Source organism: Hyperolius riggenbachi, chromosome 5, assembly GCF_040937935.1.
Source record: "Hyperolius riggenbachi isolate aHypRig1 chromosome 5, aHypRig1.pri, whole genome shotgun sequence".
NCBI classification, from domain to species: Eukaryota; Metazoa; Chordata; class Amphibia; order Anura; family Hyperoliidae; genus Hyperolius; species Hyperolius riggenbachi.
This window is the reverse complement of record NC_090650.1, coordinates 440,790,966-440,813,019: the sequence shown is the minus strand read 5'-3', so window position 1 is coordinate 440,813,019 and position 22,054 is coordinate 440,790,966. Positions and strand designations below refer to the sequence as shown.

The 22,054-nt window shown below is 40.7% G+C and overlaps 1 protein-coding gene across 1 annotated transcript in view; it reads left to right on the top strand.

Moving 5' to 3' along the window:
- Positions 1–243: 243 nt before the first annotated feature.
- LOC137519239 (serine-rich adhesin for platelets-like) overlaps positions 244–22,054 on the top strand; it is a 93,374-nt gene continuing 71,563 nt past the window's right edge. The window contains exon 1 of the mRNA XM_068238114.1: positions 244–462. The gene's annotated coding sequence lies outside the window, so the exon portion shown is untranslated. The remainder of the gene's footprint in view (positions 463–22,054) is intronic.

Here is a 22,054-nt window from a genome sequence, read left to right as displayed (position 1 = left end):
GCAAAACATCGTTATCTCTCCCCCCCATCCTGCGCAGAGGAGCAGCTGCTGTTTATGAGTTTGTCTGGAAGTACAAAGTGCACCAATTACAAGTCTATAGAATTGTTGGGGTTGTTTAGCATGTGGCCCGGTGACATGTGACCTGATGCTGGACCCTCGGCTGTCTTATTCTGTCTCTTCCTCCGAGTCTCTCCGTGTCTTGTTATTTCCTGCACATCCGGACATCTGCGCTGACCATTGTTCCTCACATCTTATTCTCACTACAGCACACTCCGGATCAGCACAGCGACACTCTATTGTCTTTACCAATTCAATGCGTCTTCTGACTACGAGCCAAACGTGGGAGCGATTCCCGGAGGAGGGGGAGGAGAGCGCAGTCTGTACTCACTGCTCTTATATTGTGATGGAACGGGAGGACGGGGCTCATAGTGCTCACCATGCTGGACGCCGCTCCTTCTCTAGGTAAGATCTCACTTTATTACGATTATGTTGTACGTAGCTTTCTGTTACCGCGTGTCTGGCAGCACTCAGCTCTCTGCTGGCAAAACTGGAGACTTGCCTTAAAGTGTACCTGAGACGAAAGCTGCAACAACAAACAGATACTCACCTAGCTAGAGGGAAGCCTCCGCACAGTCCAGAGGCTTCTTGTGTCCCCCTCGCCACTCACTATTGCCACGCACAGACCCCGTAACATGTCCGACAAGAGCTTGTAAGCAGCCCTTTAACCTTGCAGACCTGTCCTGGATATATTAAAGGGATCCTTAACTAAGAGGGATATGAATATTTTCTTTTAAACAATACCAGTTGCCTGGCAGTTTTGCTGATCTCTTTGGCTGCAGTAGTGGCTGAATCACACACCTGAAACAAGCATGCAGCTAATCCAGTCTGACTTCAGTCAGAGCACCTGATCTGCTCCATGCTTGTTGAGGGGCTGTGGCTAAAAGTATTACAGACACAGGATCAGCAGGAGAGTCAGGCAACTGGTATTATTTTAAAAGGAAAAATCCACATCCTTCTCAGTTTAGGTTCCCTTTAAGATTTAAAGTGTACCCGAGGTGACATGTGACATGATGAGATAAACATGTCTATGTACAGTGCTAAACATTAATAATCAGGCTGCTTTACTTGCTTTATTTTGCTGCCTGATAGAGTTAATTTCCAGGCACGGAAGTGACAGCTTCTATCTTGTTGGTACCTTGTCAGGAATATAGTAATCATCACTGATAAGCAAATTACAGCCATAAAGGTTTTCCTGCCAGAATATATTTTTCTACAGATTTCTGAGAGCAGATGGAGAGAGAAAGGGTCAATATAGTTCATGTATTTTCATTTAGGGACACTTAGTAGACCGCAACTGAGCAGAGACAACAAAACATTCAATCTACTTTCTAAATGTTTAAATATAAAATAAAATCCTGGGATGACAAAAAAAAGCCATCTTTAGGAGTAGGAGGATAAATATAATTGTTTATCTTATCGATTTATTTTCAGCCCGGGTTCACTTTAAAGAGAACCTGAACTGAAAATAAAAAGTCAAGATAACCATACACAGGTCATACTTACCTCCTGTGTAGTCTACTCCTCAATCACTTTCTCCTCTCCTGCAACCCATTTGTCCCCTGTGATCAATGGAATTCTCCGTCCTCCATTTTAAAAATTGCCATTACCCCATAACAGCTTCCTGGTCAGCACACTGTTACACTGTAACACCACCCACTTGAGCCATAGGGAAACATGGACATTACCTTGCACATTCAGTTGTAACTGACAGCTGCTGATATATAACTGACAGCAACTGGTATATTTCAGTTCTGACAAAATCTTGTCAGAACTGGAAGGGATCACTGTAAGGAGAAAATGCTGAGCTTCTGAGAGGAACGGATGGCGAGGTAAGTATGTAATATTCATTTGCAGCTACGTCATGTGTTTATTTTAAATAATTTTCCTCACTTCAGGTTCCCTTTTAGGTGGCCATACATCTAGCAATGATGGGCGGATTCCACCAAGAGACACATCTCTCTCTCATTGAATCTGATTAGAGAGAGATCGGTCAGCTGTCCATACACCACAGGCCGATTCCCGATTGACTTCATATTAAATTATGAACAACCGCCACTCTTCAGAACTTTATGTCAAAAATAGTTTATTGGTAGAAAAATATGTAACAAACACCCCTCTGAAACACCCTAACCCCTAAAAACAATAAGGACACGGGTATCCATATACAGGAGTACTCCTGGTACACACAATCTGACACTCAATCCACATACACTACAGATTTAGATCGATCGATCTGTTATACTGCATGTGCCTGTGATTTGCTGAATTGGAACAGGAATATCTTTCCACATCAAACTTAGGACAGTCCTGATATTGACAGATCTAGTTCTGCTCTAAAGCATATCCGCAGTCCTAGATGAATTCATGTGCATAAGAACAGTCCTTGCTCCATACAAGCCCTCAGGCAACAAGTAGCTCCGCAGACAGCACTCAGTGCATAAATCAATCCAATGTAACTAGATCTCTCCGGGCAGCTGCCCCCTCAGAACACTGATAAGTCAGGTTACCTTCTCTACTTGGAAAAGAACTCCTCTCCAGGAATCAACTCACCGCGGCGTCCCGCGGCTCACAGGTACCTGTGAATAGATGGATGTGTCTGCGGCTCCCAGTCAGGGCAATCAGCTTACAATTTGCTGTTCGGGGTCATCAGCGTGTCAGCAACTTGCTGTCTCCAGGAGTCCCTCCAGCCCAGCGTCCCGATTGACTTCAGCATGAAATCTCTTGGGAACTGGCTGAGCCCGCCGCCTCCGCTGCCTCACCGCTGTGCATGTATGTATGTAATGTATAAATGTGTGTGTATGTGTGCATTTATACATTTCCTGTCCTGAATCCACCGCTTTTCCACATACATGCCGTCCGGTGACATCACACACGGGCGCAAGCTATGCGCCGTCAGCGTGTACAGGGAAAAGTGACAGATTGAGAAGATGGAGGGGCACTGCGACACAGGACAGGAAATGTATAAATGCACATACATACACATTTATACATTACACACACATATACATTCAGGGCCGGGCCGAGGCATAGGCTGGAGAGGCTCCAGCCTCAGGGCGCAGTGTAGGAGGGGGCGCACAATTCATTCAGCTGTCATTCCTAATTGTGTATGAAGCAGAGAGAAATAAGAAAAGGGGATACATAGCAGTGACTGCAGCCAGATAACTAGAGATTAAGGTGTTGGGGAGGTTGTGGGCCCTGTGGCCCTCTTAGTGTAATAGCAATCAGTGTGTGACGGCTGGGGTGGGAGGGATGGGGAGGGGCCTCTTAGTGTAATAGCAATCAGTGTGTGACAGCTGGGGTGGGAGGGATGGGGGAGGGGCCTCTTAGTGTAATAGCAATCAGTGTGTGACGGCTGGGGTGGGAGGGATGGAGGGGCCTCTTAGTGTAATAGCAATCAGTGTGTGACGGCTGGGTTGGGGGGGGGGGATGGAGGGGCCTCTTAGTGTAATAGCAATCAGTGTGTGATGGCTGGGGTGGGAGGGATGGGGAGGGGCCTCTTAGTGTAATAGCAATCAGTGTGTGACAGCTGGGGTGGGAGGGATGGGGGAGGGGCCTCTTAGTGTAATAGCAATCAGTGTGTGATGGCTGGGGTGGGAGGGATGGGGGAGGGGCCTCTTAGTGTAATAGCAATCAGTGTGTGACGGCTGGGGTGGGAGGATGGAGGGGCCTCTTAGTGTAATAGCAATCAGTGTGTGACAGCTGGGGTGGGAGGGATGGGGAGGGGCCTCTTAGTGTAATAGCAATCAGTGTGTGACAGGTGGGGTGGGAGGGATGGGGAGGGGCCTCTTAGTGTAATAGCAATCAGTGTGTGACGGCTGGGGTGGGAGGGATGGAGGGAGGGGCCTCTTAGTGTAATAGCAATCAGTGTGTGACGGCTGGGGTGGGAGGATGGAGGGGCCTCTTAGTGTAATAGCAATCAGTGTGTGACAGCTGGGGTGGGAGGGATGGAGGAAGGGCCTCTTAGTGTAATAGCAATCAGTGTGTGAAGGCTGGGGTGGGAGGGATGGAGGGGCCTCTTAGTGTAATAGCAATCAGTGTGTGACGGCTGGGGTGGGAGGGATGGGAGGGGCCTCTTAGTCTAATAGCAATCAGTGTGTGACGGCTGGGTTGGGGGGGATGGGGGAGGGGCCTCTTAGTGTAATAGCAATCAGTGTGTGACGGCTGGGGTGGGAGGGATGGGGAGGGGCCTCTTAGTGTAATAGCAATCAGTGTGTGACGGCTGGGGTGGGAGGGATGGGAGGGGCCTCTTAGTCTAATAGCAATCAGTGTATGATGGCTGGGGTGGGAGGGATGGGGGAGGGGCCTCTTAGTGTAATAGCAATCAGTGTGTGACGGCTGGGGTGGGAGGGATGGGGAGGGGCCTCTTAGTCTAATAGCAATCAGTGTGTGACGGCTGGGGTGGGAGGGATGGAGGAGGGGCCTCTTAGTGTAATAGCAATCAGTGTGTGACGGCTGGGGTGGGAGGGATGGAGGGGCGCACTTTGGTGTCTCAGCCTTGGGTGCTGGAGGACCTTGTCCCGCCTCTGTACACATTTATACATTAGGGGAACAGCGCCGGGGGTTTCGTCACGTTCGTGGCTTGTCTTAATATCGCTCGTCATTACCGCACCCGATCGACCACGATGGCCCAACATCTTGCAGCATGTCTGATCAACAAACATGACGGATTTCTGGGCAGCACCGAGTTTCATCAGATTAGATGATTAATTATCGAATCAGATGGTCGATTGGCCGCCAAGTCGACTAACGTATGGCTCCCTTACTAGCCAATCACTGACCAGTTTTACCATCTCTATTGAGTATTTCCCTACACAATGTTACATATAGTTACGTAGTTTGGTTTAAAAAAAGACATTCGTCCATCAAGCCCAACCAGAAAAACTATGAGGTCATTGTAGTCAATATCTGCTGACCCTCAAACTACATGGAAGGGGTACAATTGGTCAGTGATTGGCCAATCAGAATTGAAAGAACGTGCCTGGTGAGTGCACAGCTGCAGTCATGGGTACACACCGGCAGCTAGTGCTTTTAAAGCACACCTGAAGTGAGAAGGATATGGAGGATGACATATTTATTTCCTTTTGAACAATGCACATTTCCTGGCTGTCCTGATGATCTTCTGCCTGTAATACTTTTAGCCATAGACCCGGAACAAGCATGCAGCAGATCAGGTGCTCTGACTGAAGTGTGACTGGATTAGCTGCATGCTTGTTACAGGTGTGTGATTCAGACAGAGATGGATTAACCTCCCTAGCGTTCTGACTATATGCGGCGCACGGCCGCAGGAGGTTTTTTTTTGGCTATTTTTTTTTTAACATGTAGCTAGCCTAGCGCTAGCGACATGCTTCCCCACACACACCTTTTATCTGTAGCTGCTGTTTGACTGGCACCTTCTGCTACTAGTTTAACAATATTATAATAAGTAAAAATTTCTTACAATTAGACTTCATTATTATATATTTATATAGCACTGACATCTAATGCAGCACTTTACAGAGTACATAGTCATGTCACTGACTGTCCTCAGAGGAGCTCACACTCTAATCCTACCATAGTCATAGTCTAATGTCCTACCATATTATTATTATGTATTTATATAGCACTGACATCTTCTGCAGCACATTACAGAGTACACAGTCATGTCACTGACTGTCCTCAGAGGAGCTCACAATCTAATCCTACCATAGTCATAATCTAATGTCCTACCATATTATTATTATGTATTTATATAGCACTGACATCTTCTGCAGCACATTACAGAGTACATCGTCATGTCACTGACTGTCGTCAGAGGAGCTCACACTCTAATCCTGCCATAGTCATAGTCTAATGTCCTGCCATATTATTATTATGTATTTATATAGCACTGACATCTTCTGCAGCACATTACAGAGTACATAGTCATGTCACTGACTGTCCTCAGAGGAGCTCACAATCTAACCCTACCATAGTCATAGTCTAATGTCCTACCATATTATTATTATGTATTTATATAGCACTGACATCTTCTGCAGCACATTACAGAGTACATAGTCATGTCACTGACTGCTCAGAGGAGCTCACACTCTAATCCTACCATAGTCATAGTCTAATGTCCTGCCATATTATTATTATGTATTTATATAGCACTGACATCTCCTGCAGCACATTACAGTGTACATAGTCATGTCACTGACTGTCCTCAGAGGAGCTCACAATCTAATCCTACCGCAGTCATATTCTAATGTCCTACCATATTATTATTATGTGTTTATATAGCACTGACATCTCCTGCAGCACTTTACAGAGTACATAGTCATGTCACTGACTGCCCTCAGAGGAGCTCACAATCTAATCCTACCATAGTCATAGTATAATGTCCTACCATATTATTATTAGTATATATTTATATAGCACTGACATCTTCTGCAGCACATTACAGAGTACATAGTCATGTCACTGACTGTCCTCAGAAGAGCTCACAATCTAATCCTACCATGGTCATAATCTAATGTCCTGCCATATTATTAGTATGTATTTATATAGCACTGACATCTTCTGCAGCACATTACAGAGTACATAGTCATGTCACTGACTGTCCTCAGAGGAGCTCACAATCTAATCCTACCATAGTCATAGTATAATGTCCTACCATATTATTATTAGTATATATTTATATAGCACTGACATCTTCTGCAGCACATTACAGAGTACATAGTCATGTCACTGACTGCTCAGAGGAGCTCACACTCTAATCCTACCATAGTCATAGTCTAATGTCCTGCCATATTATTATTATGTATTTATATAGCACTGACATCTCCTGCAGCACATTACAGTGTACATAGTCATGTCACTGACTGTCCTCAGAGGAGCTCACAATCTAATCCTACCGCAGTCATATTCTAATGTCCTACCATATTATTATTATGTGTTTATATAGCACTGACATCTCCTGCAGCACTTTACAGAGTACATAGTCATGTCACTGACTGCCCTCAGAGGAGCTCACAATCTAATCCTACCATAGTCATAGTATAATGTCCTACCATATTATTATTAGTATATATTTATATAGCACTGACATCTTCTGCAGCACATTACAGAGTACATAGTCATGTCACTGACTGTCCTCAGAAGAGCTCACAATCTAATCCTACCATGGTCATAATCTAATGTCCTGCCATATTATTAGTATGTATTTATATAGCACTGACATCTTCTGCAGCACATTACAGAGTACATAGTCATGTCACTGACTGTCCTCAGAGGAGCTCACAATCTAATCCTACCGCAGTCATAGTCTAATGTCCTACCATATTATTATTATGTATTTATATAGCACTGACATCTCCTGCAACACACAACAGCATACATAGTCATGTCCCTGACTGTCCTCAGAGGAGCTCACAATCTAATCCTACCATAGTCATAATCTAATGTCCTACCATATTATTATTATGTGTTTATATAGCACTGACATCTCCTGCAGCACTTTACAGAGTACATAGTCATGTCACTGACTGCCCTCAGAGGAGCTCACAATCTAATCCTACCATAGTCATAGTATAATGTCCTACCACATTATTATTAGTATATATTTATATAGCACTGACATCTTCTGCAGCACATTACAGAGTACATAGTCATGTCACTGACTGCCCTCAGAGGAGCTCACACTCTAATCCTACCATAGTCATAGTATAATGTCCTACCATATTATTATTAGTATATATATTTATATAGCACTGACATCTTCTGCAGCACATTACAGAGTACATAGTCATGCCACTGACTGTCCTCAGAGGAGCTCACACTCTAATCCCACCATAGTCATAGTCTAATGCCCTACCATATTATTATTATGTATTTATATAGAACTGACATCTCCTGCAGCACATTACAGAGTACATAGTCATGTCACTGACTGTCCTCAGAGGAGCTCACACTCTAATCCCACCATAGTCATAGTCTAATGCCCTACCATATTATTATTATGTATTTATATAGCACTGACATCTTCTGCAGCACATTACAGAGTACATAGCCATGTCACTGACTGTCCTCAGAGGAGCTCACACTCTAATCCCACCATAGTCATAGAGTAATGTCCTACCATATTATTATTATGTATTTATATAGCACTGACATCTCCTGCAGCACTTTACAGAGTACATAGTCATGTCACTGACTGTCCTCAGAGGAGCTCACACTCTAATCCCACCATAGTCATAGTCTAATGCCCTACCATATTATTATTATGTATTTATATAGAACTGACATCTCCTGCAGCACATTACAGAGTACATAGTCATGTCACTGACTGTCCTCAGAGGAGCTCACACTCTAATCCCACCATAGTCATAGTCTAATGCCCTACCATATTATTATTATGTATTTATATAGCACTGACATCTTCTGCAGCACATTACAGAGTACATAGCCATGTCACTGACTGTCCTCAGAGGAGCTCACACTCTAATCCCACCATAGTCATAGAGTAATGTCCTACCATATTATTATTATGTATTTATATAGCACTGACATCTCCTGCAGCACTTTACAGAGTACATAGTCATGTCACTGACTGTCCTCAGAGGAGCTCACACTCTAATCCTGCCATAGTCATAGTCTAATGTCCTGCCATATTATTATTATGTATTTATATAGCACTGACATCTTCTGCAGCACATTACAGAGTACATAGTCATGTCACTGACTGTCCTCAGAGGAGCTCACAATCTAATCCTACCATAGTCATAGTCTAATGCCCTACTATATTATTATTATGTATTTATATAGAACTGACATCTCCTGCAGCACTTTACAGAGTACATAGTCATGTCACTGACTGTCCTCAGAGGAGCTCACACTCTAATCCTACCATAGTCATAATCTAATGTCCTACCATATTATTATTATGTATTTATATAGCGCTGACATCTCCTGCAGCACATTACAGAGTACATAGTCATGTCACTGACTGTCCTCAGAGGAGCTCACAATCTAATCCTACCATAGTCATAATCTAATGTCCTGCCATATTATTAGTATGTATTTATATAGCACTGACATCTTCTGCAGCACATTACAGAGTACATCGTCATGTCACTGACTGTCCTCAGAGGAGCTCACAATCTAATCCTACCATAGTCATAATCTAATGTCCTACCATATTATTATTATGTATTTATATAGCACTGACATCTCCTGCAGCACATTACAGTGTACATAGTCATGTCACTGACTGTCCTCAGAGGAGCTCACAATCTAATCCTACCGCAGTCATATTCTAATGTCCTACCATATTATTATTATGTGTTTATATAGCACTGACATCTCCTGCAGCACTTTACAGAGTACATAGTCATGTCACTGACTGCCCTCAGAGGAGCTCACAATCTAATCCTACCATAGTCATAGTATAATGTCCTACCATATTATTATTAGTATATATTTATATAGCACTGACATCTTCTGCAGCACATTACAGAGTACATAGTCATGTCACTGACTGTCCTCAGAAGAGCTCACAATCTAATCCTACCATGGTCATAATCTAATGTCCTGCCATATTATTAGTATGTATTTATATAGCACTGACATCTTCTGCAGCACATTACAGAGTACATAGTCATGTCACTGACTGTCCTCAGAGGAGCTCACAATCTAATCCTACCGCAGTCATAGTCTAATGTCCTACCATATTATTATTATGTATTTATATAGCACTGACATCTCCTGCAACACACAACAGCATACATAGTCATGTCCCTGACTGTCCTCAGAGGAGCTCACAATCTAATCCTACCATAGTCATAATCTAATGTCCTACCATATTATTATTATGTGTTTATATAGCACTGACATCTCCTGCAGCACTTTACAGAGTACATAGTCATGTCACTGACTGCCCTCAGAGGAGCTCACAATCTAATCCTACCATAGTCATAGTATAATGTCCTACCACATTATTATTAGTATATATTTATATAGCACTGACATCTTCTGCAGCACATTACAGAGTACATAGTCATGTCACTGACTGCCCTCAGAGGAGCTCACACTCTAATCCTACCATAGTCATAGTATAATGTCCTACCATATTATTATTAGTATATATATTTATATAGCACTGACATCTTCTGCAGCACATTACAGAGTACATAGTCATGTCACTGACTGTCCTCAGAGGAGCTCACACTCTAATCCCACCATAGTCATAATCTAATGCCCTACCATATTATTATTATGTATTTATATAGCACTGACATCTTCTGCAGCACTTTATAGAGTACATAGTCATGTCACTGACTGTCCACAGAGGAGCTCACAATCTAATCCTACCATAGTCATAGTCTAATGCCCTACTATATTATTATTATGTATTTATATAGAACTGACATCTCCTGCAGCACATTACAGAGTACATAGTCATGCCACTGACTGTCCTCAGAGGAGCTCACACTCTAATCCCACCATAGTCATAGTCTAATGCCCTACCATATTATTATTATGTATTTATATAGAACTGACATCTCCTGCAGCACATTACAGAGTACATAGTCATGTCACTGACTGTCCTCAGAGGAGCTCACACTCTAATCCCACCATAGTCATAGTCTAATGCCCTACCATATTATTATTATGTATTTATATAGCACTGACATCTTCTGCAGCACATTACAGAGTACATAGCCATGTCACTGACTGTCCTCAGAGGAGCTCACACTCTAATCCCACCATAGTCATAGAGTAATGTCCTACCATATTATTATTATGTATTTATATAGCACTGACATCTCCTGCAGCACTTTACAGAGTACATAGTCATGTCACTGACTGTCCTCAGAGGAGCTCACACTCTAATCCTGCCATAGTCATAGTCTAATGTCCTGCCATATTATTATTATGTATTTATATAGCACTGACATCTTCTGCAGCACATTACAGAGTACATAGTCATGTCACTGACTGTCCTCAGAGGAGCTCACAATCTAATCCTACCATAGTCATAGTCTAATGCCCTACTATATTATTATTATGTATTTATATAGAACTGACATCTCCTGCAGCACTTTACAGAGTACATAGTCATGTCACTGACTGTCCTCAGAGGAGCTCACACTCTAATCCTACCATAGTCATAATCTAATGTCCTACCATATTATTATTATGTATTTATATAGCGCTGACATCTCCTGCAGCACATTACAGAGTACATAGTCATGTCACTGACTGTCCTCAGAGGAGCTCACAATCTAATCCTACCATAGTCATAATCTAATGTCCTGCCATATTATTAGTATGTATTTATATAGCACTGACATCTTCTGCAGCACATTACAGAGTACATCGTCATGTCACTGACTGTCCTCAGAGGAGCTCACAATCTAATCCTACCATAGTCATAATCTAATGTCCTACCATATTATTATTATGTATTTATATAGCACTGACATCTCCTGCAGCACATTACAGTGTACATAGTCATGTCACTGACTGTCCTCAGAGGAGCTCACAATCTAATCCTACCGCAGTCATATTCTAATGTCCTACCATATTATTATTATGTGTTTATATAGCACTGACATCTCCTGCAGCACTTTACAGAGTACATAGTCATGTCACTGACTGCCCTCAGAGGAGCTCACAATCTAATCCTACCATAGTCATAGTATAATGTCCTACCATATTATTATTAGTATATATTTATATAGCACTGACATCTTCTGCAGCACATTACAGAGTACATAGTCATGTCACTGACTGTCCTCAGAAGAGCTCACAATCTAATCCTACCATGGTCATAATCTAATGTCCTGCCATATTATTAGTATGTATTTATATAGCACTGACATCTTCTGCAGCACATTACAGAGTACATAGTCATGTCACTGACTGTCCTCAGAGGAGCTCACAATCTAATCCTACCGCAGTCATAGTCTAATGTCCTACCATATTATTATTATGTATTTATATAGCACTGACATCTCCTGCAACACACAACAGCATACATAGTCATGTCCCTGACTGTCCTCAGAGGAGCTCACAATCTAATCCTACCATAGTCATAATCTAATGTCCTACCATATTATTATTATGTGTTTATATAGCACTGACATCTCCTGCAGCACTTTACAGAGTACATAGTCATGTCACTGACTGCCCTCAGAGGAGCTCACAATCTAATCCTACCATAGTCATAGTATAATGTCCTACCATATTATTATTAGTATATATTTATATAGCACTGACATCTTCTGCAGCACATTACAGAGTACATAGTCATGTCACTGACTGCCCTCAGAGGAGCTCACAATCTAATCCTACCATAGTCATAGTATAATGTCCTACCATATTATTATTAGTATATATATTTATATAGCACTGACATCTTCTGCAGCACATTACAGAGTACATAGTCATGTCACTGACTGTCCACAGAGGAGCTCACAATCTAATCCTACCATAGTCATAGTCTAATGCCCTACTATATTATTATTATGTATTTATATAGAACTGACATCTCCTGCAGCACATTACAGAGTACATAGTCATGCCACTGACTGTCCTCAGAGGAGCTCACACTCTAATCCCACCATAGTCATAGTCTAATGCCCTACCATATTATTATTATGTATTTATATAGAACTGACATCTCCTGCAGCACATTACAGAGTACATAGTCATGTCACTGACTGTCCTCAGAGGAGCTCACACTCTAATCCCACCATAGTCATAGTCTAATGCCCTACCATATTATTATTATGTATTTATATAGCACTGACATCTTCTGCAGCACATTACAGAGTACATAGCCATGTCACTGACTGTCCTCAGAGGAGCTCACACTCTAATCCCACCATAGTCATAGAGTAATGTCCTACCATATTATTATTATGTATTTATATAGCACTGACATCTTCTGCAGCACATTACAGAGTACATAGTCATGTCACTGACTGTCCTCAGAGGAGCTCACAATCTAATCCTACCATAGTCATAGTCTAATGCCCTACTATATTATTATTATGTATTTATATAGAACTGACATCTCCTGCAGCACTTTACAGAGTACATAGTCATGTCACTGACTGTCCTCAGAGGAGCTCACACTCTAATCCTACCATAGTCATAATCTAATGTCCTACCATATTATTATTATGTATTTATATAGCGCTGACATCTCCTGCAGCACATTACAGAGTACATAGTCATGTCACTGACTGTCCTCAGAGGAGCTCACAATCTAATCCTACCATAGTAATAATCTAATGTCCTGCCATATTATTAGTATGTATTTATATAGCACTGACATCTTCTGCAGCACATTACAGAGTACATCGTCATGTCACTGACTGTCCTCAGAGGAGCTCACAATCTAATCCTACCATAGTCATAATCTAATGTCCTACCATATTATTATTATGTATTTATATAGCACTGACATCTCCTGCAGCACATTACAGTGTACATAGTCATGTCACTGACTGTCCTCAGAGGAGCTCACAATCTAATCCTACCGCAGTCATATTCTAATGTCCTACCATATTATTATTATGTGTTTATATAGCACTGACATCTCCTGCAGCACTTTACAGAGTACATAGTCATGTCACTGACTGCCCTCAGAGGAGCTCACAATCTAATCCTACCATAGTCATAGTATAATGTCCTACCATATTATTATTAGTATATATTTATATAGCACTGACATCTTCTGCAGCACATTACAGAGTACATAGTCATGTCACTGACTGTCCTCAGAAGAGCTCACAATCTAATCCTACCATGGTCATAATCTAATGTCCTGCCATATTATTAGTATGTATTTATATAGCACTGACATCTTCTGCAGCACATTACAGAGTACATAGTCATGTCACTGACTGTCCTCAGAGGAGCTCACAATCTAATCCTACCGCAGTCATAGTCTAATGTCCTACCATATTATTATTATGTATTTATATAGCACTGACATCTCCTGCAACACACAACAGCATACATAGTCATGTCCCTGACTGTCCTCAGAGGAGCTCACAATCTAATCCTACCATAGTCATAATCTAATGTCCTACTATATTATTATTATGTGTTTATATAGCACTGACATCTCCTGCAGCACATTACAGAGTACATAGCCATGTCACTGACTGCCCTCAGAGGAGCTCACAATCTAATCCTACCATAGTCATAGTATAATGTCCTACCACATTATTATTAGTATATATTTATATAGCACTGACATCTTCTGCAGCACATTACAGAGTACATAGTCATGTCACTGACTGCCCTCAGAGGAGCTCACACTCTAATCCTACCATAGTCATAGTATAATGTCCTACCATATTATTATTAGTATATATATTTATATAGCACTGACATCTTCTGCAGCACATTACAGAGTACATAGTCATGTCACTGACTGTCCTCAGAGGAGCTCACACTCTAATCCCACCATAGTCATAATCTAATGCCCTACCATATTATTATTATGTATTTATATAGCACTGACATCTTCTGCAGCACTTTATAGAGTACATAGTCATGTCACTGACTGTCCACAGAGGAGCTCACAATCTAATCCTACCATAGTCATAGTCTAATGCCCTACTATATTATTATTATGTATTTATATAGAACTGACATCTCCTGCAGCACATTACAGAGTACATAGTCATGCCACTGACTGTCCTCAGAGGAGCTCACACTCTAATCCCACCATAGTCATAGTCTAATGCCCTACCATATTATTATTATGTATTTATATAGAACTGACATCTCCTGCAGCACATTACAGAGTACATAGTCATGTCACTGACTGTCCTCAGAGGAGCTCACACTCTAATCCCACCATAGTCATAGTCTAATGCCCTACCATATTATTATTATGTATTTATATAGCACTGACATCTTCTGCAGCACATTACAGAGTACATAGCCATGTCACTGACTGTCCTCAGAGGAGCTCACACTCTAATCCCACCATAGTCATAGAGTAATGTCCTACCATATTATTATTATGTATTTATATAGCACTGACATCTCCTGCAGCACTTTACAGAGTACATAGTCATGTCACTGACTGTCCTCAGAGGAGCTCACACTCTAATCCTGCCATAGTCATAGTCTAATGTCCTGCCATATTATTATTATGTATTTATATAGCACTGACATCTTCTGCAGCACATTACAGAGTACATAGTCATGTCACTGACTGTCCTCAGAGGAGCTCACAATCTAATCCTACCATAGTCATAGTCTAATGCCCTACTATATTATTATTATGTATTTATATAGAACTGACATCTCCTGCAGCACTTTACAGAGTACATAGTCATGTCACTGACTGTCCTCAGAGGAGCTCACACTCTAATCCTACCATAGTCATAATCTAATGTCCTACCATATTATTATTATGTATTTATATAGCGCTGACATCTCCTGCAGCACATTACAGAGTACATAGTCATGTCACTGACTGTCCTCAGAGGAGCTCACAATCTAATCCTACCATAGTCATAATCTAATGTCCTGCCATATTATTAGTATGTATTTATATAGCACTGACATCTTCTGCAGCACATTACAGAGTACATCGTCATGTCACTGACTGTCCTCAGAGGAGCTCACAATCTAATCCTACCATAGTCATAATCTAATGTCCTACCATATTATTATTATGTATTTATATAGCACTGACATCTCCTGCAGCACATTACAGTGTACATAGTCATGTCACTGACTGTCCTCAGAGGAGCTCACAATCTAATCCTACCGCAGTCATATTCTAATGTCCTACCATATTATTATTATGTGTTTATATAGCACTGACATCTCCTGCAGCACTTTACAGAGTACATAGTCATGTCACTGACTGCCCTCAGAGGAGCTCACAATCTAATCCTACCATAGTCATAGTATAATGTCCTACCATATTATTATTAGTATATATTTATATAGCACTGACATCTTCTGCAGCACATTACAGAGTACATAGTCATGTCACTGACTGTCCTCAGAAGAGCTCACAATCTAATCCTACCATGGTCATAATCTAATGTCCTGCCATATTATTAGTATGTATTTATATAGCACTGACATCTTCTGCAGCACATTACAGAGTACATAGTCATGTCACTGACTGTCCTCAGAGGAGCTCACAATCTAATCCTACCGCAGTCATAGTCTAATGTCCTACCATATTATTATTATGTATTTATATAGCACTGACATCTCCTGCAACACACAACAGCATACATAGTCATGTCCCTGACTGTCCTCAGAGGAGCTCACAATCTAATCCTACCATAGTCATAATCTAATGTCCTACCATATTATTATTATGTGTTTATATAGCACTGACATCTCCTGCAGCACTTTACAGAGTACATAGTCATGTCACTGACTGCCCTCAGAGGAGCTCACAATCTAATCCTACCATAGTCATAGTATAATGTCCTACCATATTATTATTAGTATATATTTATATAGCACTGACATCTTCTGCAGCACATTACAGAGTACATAGTCATGTCACTGACTGCCCTCAGAGGAGCTCACAATCTAATCCTACCATAGTCATAGTATAATGTCCTACCATATTATTATTAGTATATATATTTATATAGCACTGACATCTTCTGCAGCACATTACAGAGTACATAGTCATGTCACTGACTGTCCACAGAGGAGCTCACAATCTAATCCTACCATAGTCATAGTCTAATGCCCTACTATATTATTATTATGTATTTATATAGAACTGACATCTCCTGCAGCACATTACAGAGTACATAGTCATGCCACTGACTGTCCTCAGAGGAGCTCACACTCTAATCCCACCATAGTCATAGTCTAATGCCCTACCATATTATTATTATGTATTTATATAGAACTGACATCTCCTGCAGCACATTACAGAGTACATAGTCATGTCACTGACTGTCCTCAGAGGAGCTCACACTCTAATCCCACCATAGTCATAGTCTAATGCCCTACCATATTATTATTATGTATTTATATAGCACTGACATCTTCTGCAGCACATTACAGAGTACATAGCCATGTCACTGACTGTCCTCAGAGGAGCTCACACTCTAATCCCACCATAGTCATAGAGTAATGTCCTACCATATTATTATTATGTATTTATATAGCACTGACATCTCCTGCAGCACTTTACAGAGTACATAGTCATGTCACTGACTGTCCTCAGAGGAGCTCACACTCTAATCCTGCCATAGTCATAGTCTAATGTCCTGCCATATTATTATTATGTATTTATATAGCACTGACATCTTCTGCAGCACATTACAGAGTACATAGTCATGTCACTGACTGTCCTCAGAGGAGCTCACAATCTAATCCTACCATAGTCATAGTCTAATGCCCTACTATATTATTATTATGTATTTATATAGAACTGACATCTCCTGCAGCACTTTACAGAGTACATAGTCATGTCACTGACTGTCCTCAGAGGAGCTCACACTCTAATCCTACCATAGTCATAATCTAATGTCCTACCATATTATTATTATGTATTTATATAGCGCTGACATCTCCTGCAGCACATTACAGAGTACATAGTCATGTCACTGACTGTCCTCAGAGGAGCTCACAATCTAATCCTACCATAGTAATAATCTAATGTCCTGCCATATTATTAGTATGTATTTATATAGCACTGACATCTTCTGCAGCACATTACAGAGTACATCGTCATGTCACTGACTGTCCTCAGAGGAGCTCACAATCTAATCCTACCATAGTCATAATCTAATGTCCTACCATATTATTATTATGTATTTATATAGCACTGACATCTCCTGCAGCACATTACAGTGTACATAGTCATGTCACTGACTGTCCTCAGAGGAGCTCACAATCTAATCCTACCGCAGTCATATTCTAATGTCCTACCATATTATTATTATGTGTTTATATAGCACTGACATCTCCTGCAGCACTTTACAGAGTACATAGTCATGTCACTGACTGCCCTCAGAGGAGCTCACAATCTAATCCTACCATAGTCATAGTATAATGTCCTACCATATTATTATTAGTATATATTTATATAGCACTGACATCTTCTGCAGCACATTACAGAGTACATAGTCATGTCACTGACTGTCCTCAGAAGAGCTCACAATCTAATCCTACCATGGTCATAATCTAATGTCCTGCCATATTATTAGTATGTATTTATATAGCACTGACATCTTCTGCAGCACATTACAGAGTACATAGTCATGTCACTGACTGTCCTCAGAGGAGCTCACAATCTAATCCTACCGCAGTCATAGTCTAATGTCCTACCATATTATTATTATGTATTTATATAGCACTGACATCTCCTGCAACACACAACAGCATACATAGTCATGTCCCTGACTGTCCTCAGAGGAGCTCACAATCTAATCCTACCATAGTCATAATCTAATGTCCTACTATATTATTATTATGTGTTTATATAGCACTGACATCTCCTGCAGCACATTACAGAGTACATAGCCATGTCACTGACTGCCCTCAGAGGAGCTCACAATCTAATCCTACCATAGTCATAGTATAATGTCCTACCACATTATTATTAGTATATATTTATATAGCACTGACATCTTCTGCAGCACATTACAGAGTACATAGTCATGTCACTGACTGCCCTCAGAGGAGCTCACACTCTAATCCTACCATAGTCATAGTATAATGTCCTACCATATTATTATTAGTATATATATTTATATAGCACTGACATCTTCTGCAGCACATTACAGAGTACATAGTCATGTCACTGACTGTCCTCAGAGGAGCTCACACTCTAATCCCACCATAGTCATAATCTAATGCCCTACCATATTATTATTATGTATTTATATAGCACTGACATCTTCTGCAGCACTTTATAGAGTACATAGTCATGTCACTGACTGTCCACAGAGGAGCTCACAATCTAATCCTACCATAGTCATAGAGTAATGTCCTACCATATTATTATTATGTATTTATATAGCACTGACATCTCCTGCAGCACTTTACAGAGTACATAGTCATGTCACTGACTGTCCTCAGAGGAGCTCACACTCTAATCCTGCCATAGTCATAGTCTAATGTCCTGCCATATTATTATTATGTATTTATATAGCACTGACATCTTCTGCAGCACATTACAGAGTACATAGTCATGTCACTGACTGTCCTCAGAGGAGCTCACAATCTAATCCTACCATAGTCATAGTCTAATGCCCTACTATATTATTATTATGTATTTATATAGAACTGACATCTCCTGCAGCACTTTACAGAGTACATAGTCATGTCACTGACTGTCCTCAGAGGAGCTCACAATCTAATCCTACCATAGTCATAATCTAATGTCCTGCCATATTATTAGTATGTATTTATATAGCACTGACATCTTCTGCAGCACATTACAGAGTACATCGTCATGTCACTGACTGTCCTCAGAGGAGCTCACAATCTAATCCTACCATAGTCATAATCTAATGTCCTACCATATTATTATTATGTATTTATATAGCACTGACATCTCCTGCAGCACATTACAGTGTACATAGTCATGTCACTGACTGTCCTCAGAGGAGCTCACAATCTAATCCTACCGCAGTCATATTCTAATGTCCTACCATATTATTATTATGTGTTTATATAGCACTGACATCTCCTGCAGCACTTTACAGAGTACATAGTCATGTCACTGACTGCCCTCAGAGGAGCTCACAATCTAATCCTACCATAGTCATAGTATAATGTCCTACCATATTATTATTAGTATATATTTATATAGCACTGACATCTTCTGCAGCACATTACAGAGTACATAGTCATGTCACTGACTGTCCTCAGAAGAGCTCACAATCTAATCCTACCATGGTCATAATCTAATGTCCTGCCATATTATTAGTATGTATTTATATAGCACTGACATCTTCTGCAGCACATTACAGAGTACATAGTCATGTCACTGACTGTCCTCAGAGGAGCTCACAATCTAATCCTACCGCAGTCATAGTCTAATGTCCTACCATATTATTATTATGTATTTATATAGCACTGACATCTCCTGCAACACACAACAGCATACATAGTCATGTCCCTGACTGTCCTCAGAGGAGCTCACAATCTAATCCTACCATAGTCATAATCTAATGTCCTACCATATTATTATTATGTGTTTATATAGCACTGACATCTCCTGCAGCACTTTACAGAGTACATAGTCATGTCACTGACTGCCCTCAGAGGAGCTCACAATCTAATCCTACCATAGTCATAGTATAATGTCCTACCACATTATTATTAGTATATATTTATATAGCACTGACATCTTCTGCAGCACATTACAGAGTACATAGTCATGTCACTGACTGCCCTCAGAGGAGCTCACACTCTAATCCTACCATAGTCATAGTATAATGTCCTACCATATTATTATTAGTATATATATTTATATAGCACTGACATCTTCTGCAGCACATTACAGAGTACATAGTCATGTCACTGACTGTCCTCAGAGGAGCTCACACTCTAATCCCACCATAGTCATAATCTAATGCCCTACCATATTATTATTATGTATTTATATAGCACTGACATCTTCTGCAGCACTTTATAGAGTACATAGTCATGTCACTGACTGTCCACAGAGGAGCTCACAATCTAATCCTACCATAGTCATAGTCTAATGCCCTACTATATTATTATTATGTATTTATATAGAACTGACATCTCCTGCAGCACATTACAGAGTACATAGTCATGCCACTGACTGTCCTCAGAGGAGCTCACACTCTAATCCCACCATAGTCATAGTCTAATGCCCTACCATATTATTATTATGTATTTATATAGAACTGACATCTCCTGCAGCACATTACAGAGTACATAGTCATGTCACTGACTGTCCTCAGAGGAGCTCACACTCTAATCCCACCATAGTCATAGTCTAATGCCCTACCATATTATTATTATGTATTTATATAGCACTGACATCTTCTGCAGCACATTACAGAGTACATAGCCATGTCACTGACTGTCCTCAGAGGAGCTCACACTCTAATCCCACCATAGTCATAGAGTAATGTCCTACCATATTATTATTATGTATTTATATAGCACTGACATCTCCTGCAGCACTTTACAGAGTACATAGTCATGTCACTGACTGTCCTCAGAGGAGCTCACACTCTAATCCTGCCATAGTCATAGTCTAATGTCCTGCCATATTATTATTATGTATTTATATAGCACTGACATCTTCTGCAGCACATTACAGAGTACATAGTCATGTCACTGACTGTCCTCAGAGGAGCTCACAATCTAATCCTACCATAGTCATAGTCTAATGCCCTACTATATTATTATTATGTATTTATATAGAACTGACATCTCCTGCAGCACTTTACAGAGTACATAGTCATGTCACTGACTGTCCTCAGAGGAGCTCACACTCTAATCCTACCATAGTCATAATCTAATGTCCTACCATATTATTATTATGTATTTATATAGCGCTGACATCTCCTGCAGCACATTACAGAGTACATAGTCATGTCACTGACTGTCCTCAGAGGAGCTCACAATCTAATCCTACCATAGTCATAATCTAATGTCCTGCCATATTATTAGTATGTATTTATATAGCACTGACATCTTCTGCAGCACATTACAGAGTACATCGTCATGTCACTGACTGTCCTCAGAGGAGCTCACAATCTAATCCTACCATAGTCATAATCTAATGTCCTACCATATTATTATTATGTATTTATATAGCACTGACATCTCCTGCAGCACATTACAGTGTACATAGTCATGTCACTGACTGTCCTCAGAGGAGCTCACAATCTAATCCTACCGCAGTCATATTCTAATGTCCTACCATATTATTATTATGTGTTTATATAGCACTGACATCTCCTGCAGCACTTTACAGAGTACATAGTCATGTCACTGACTGCCCTCAGAGGAGCTCACAATCTAATCC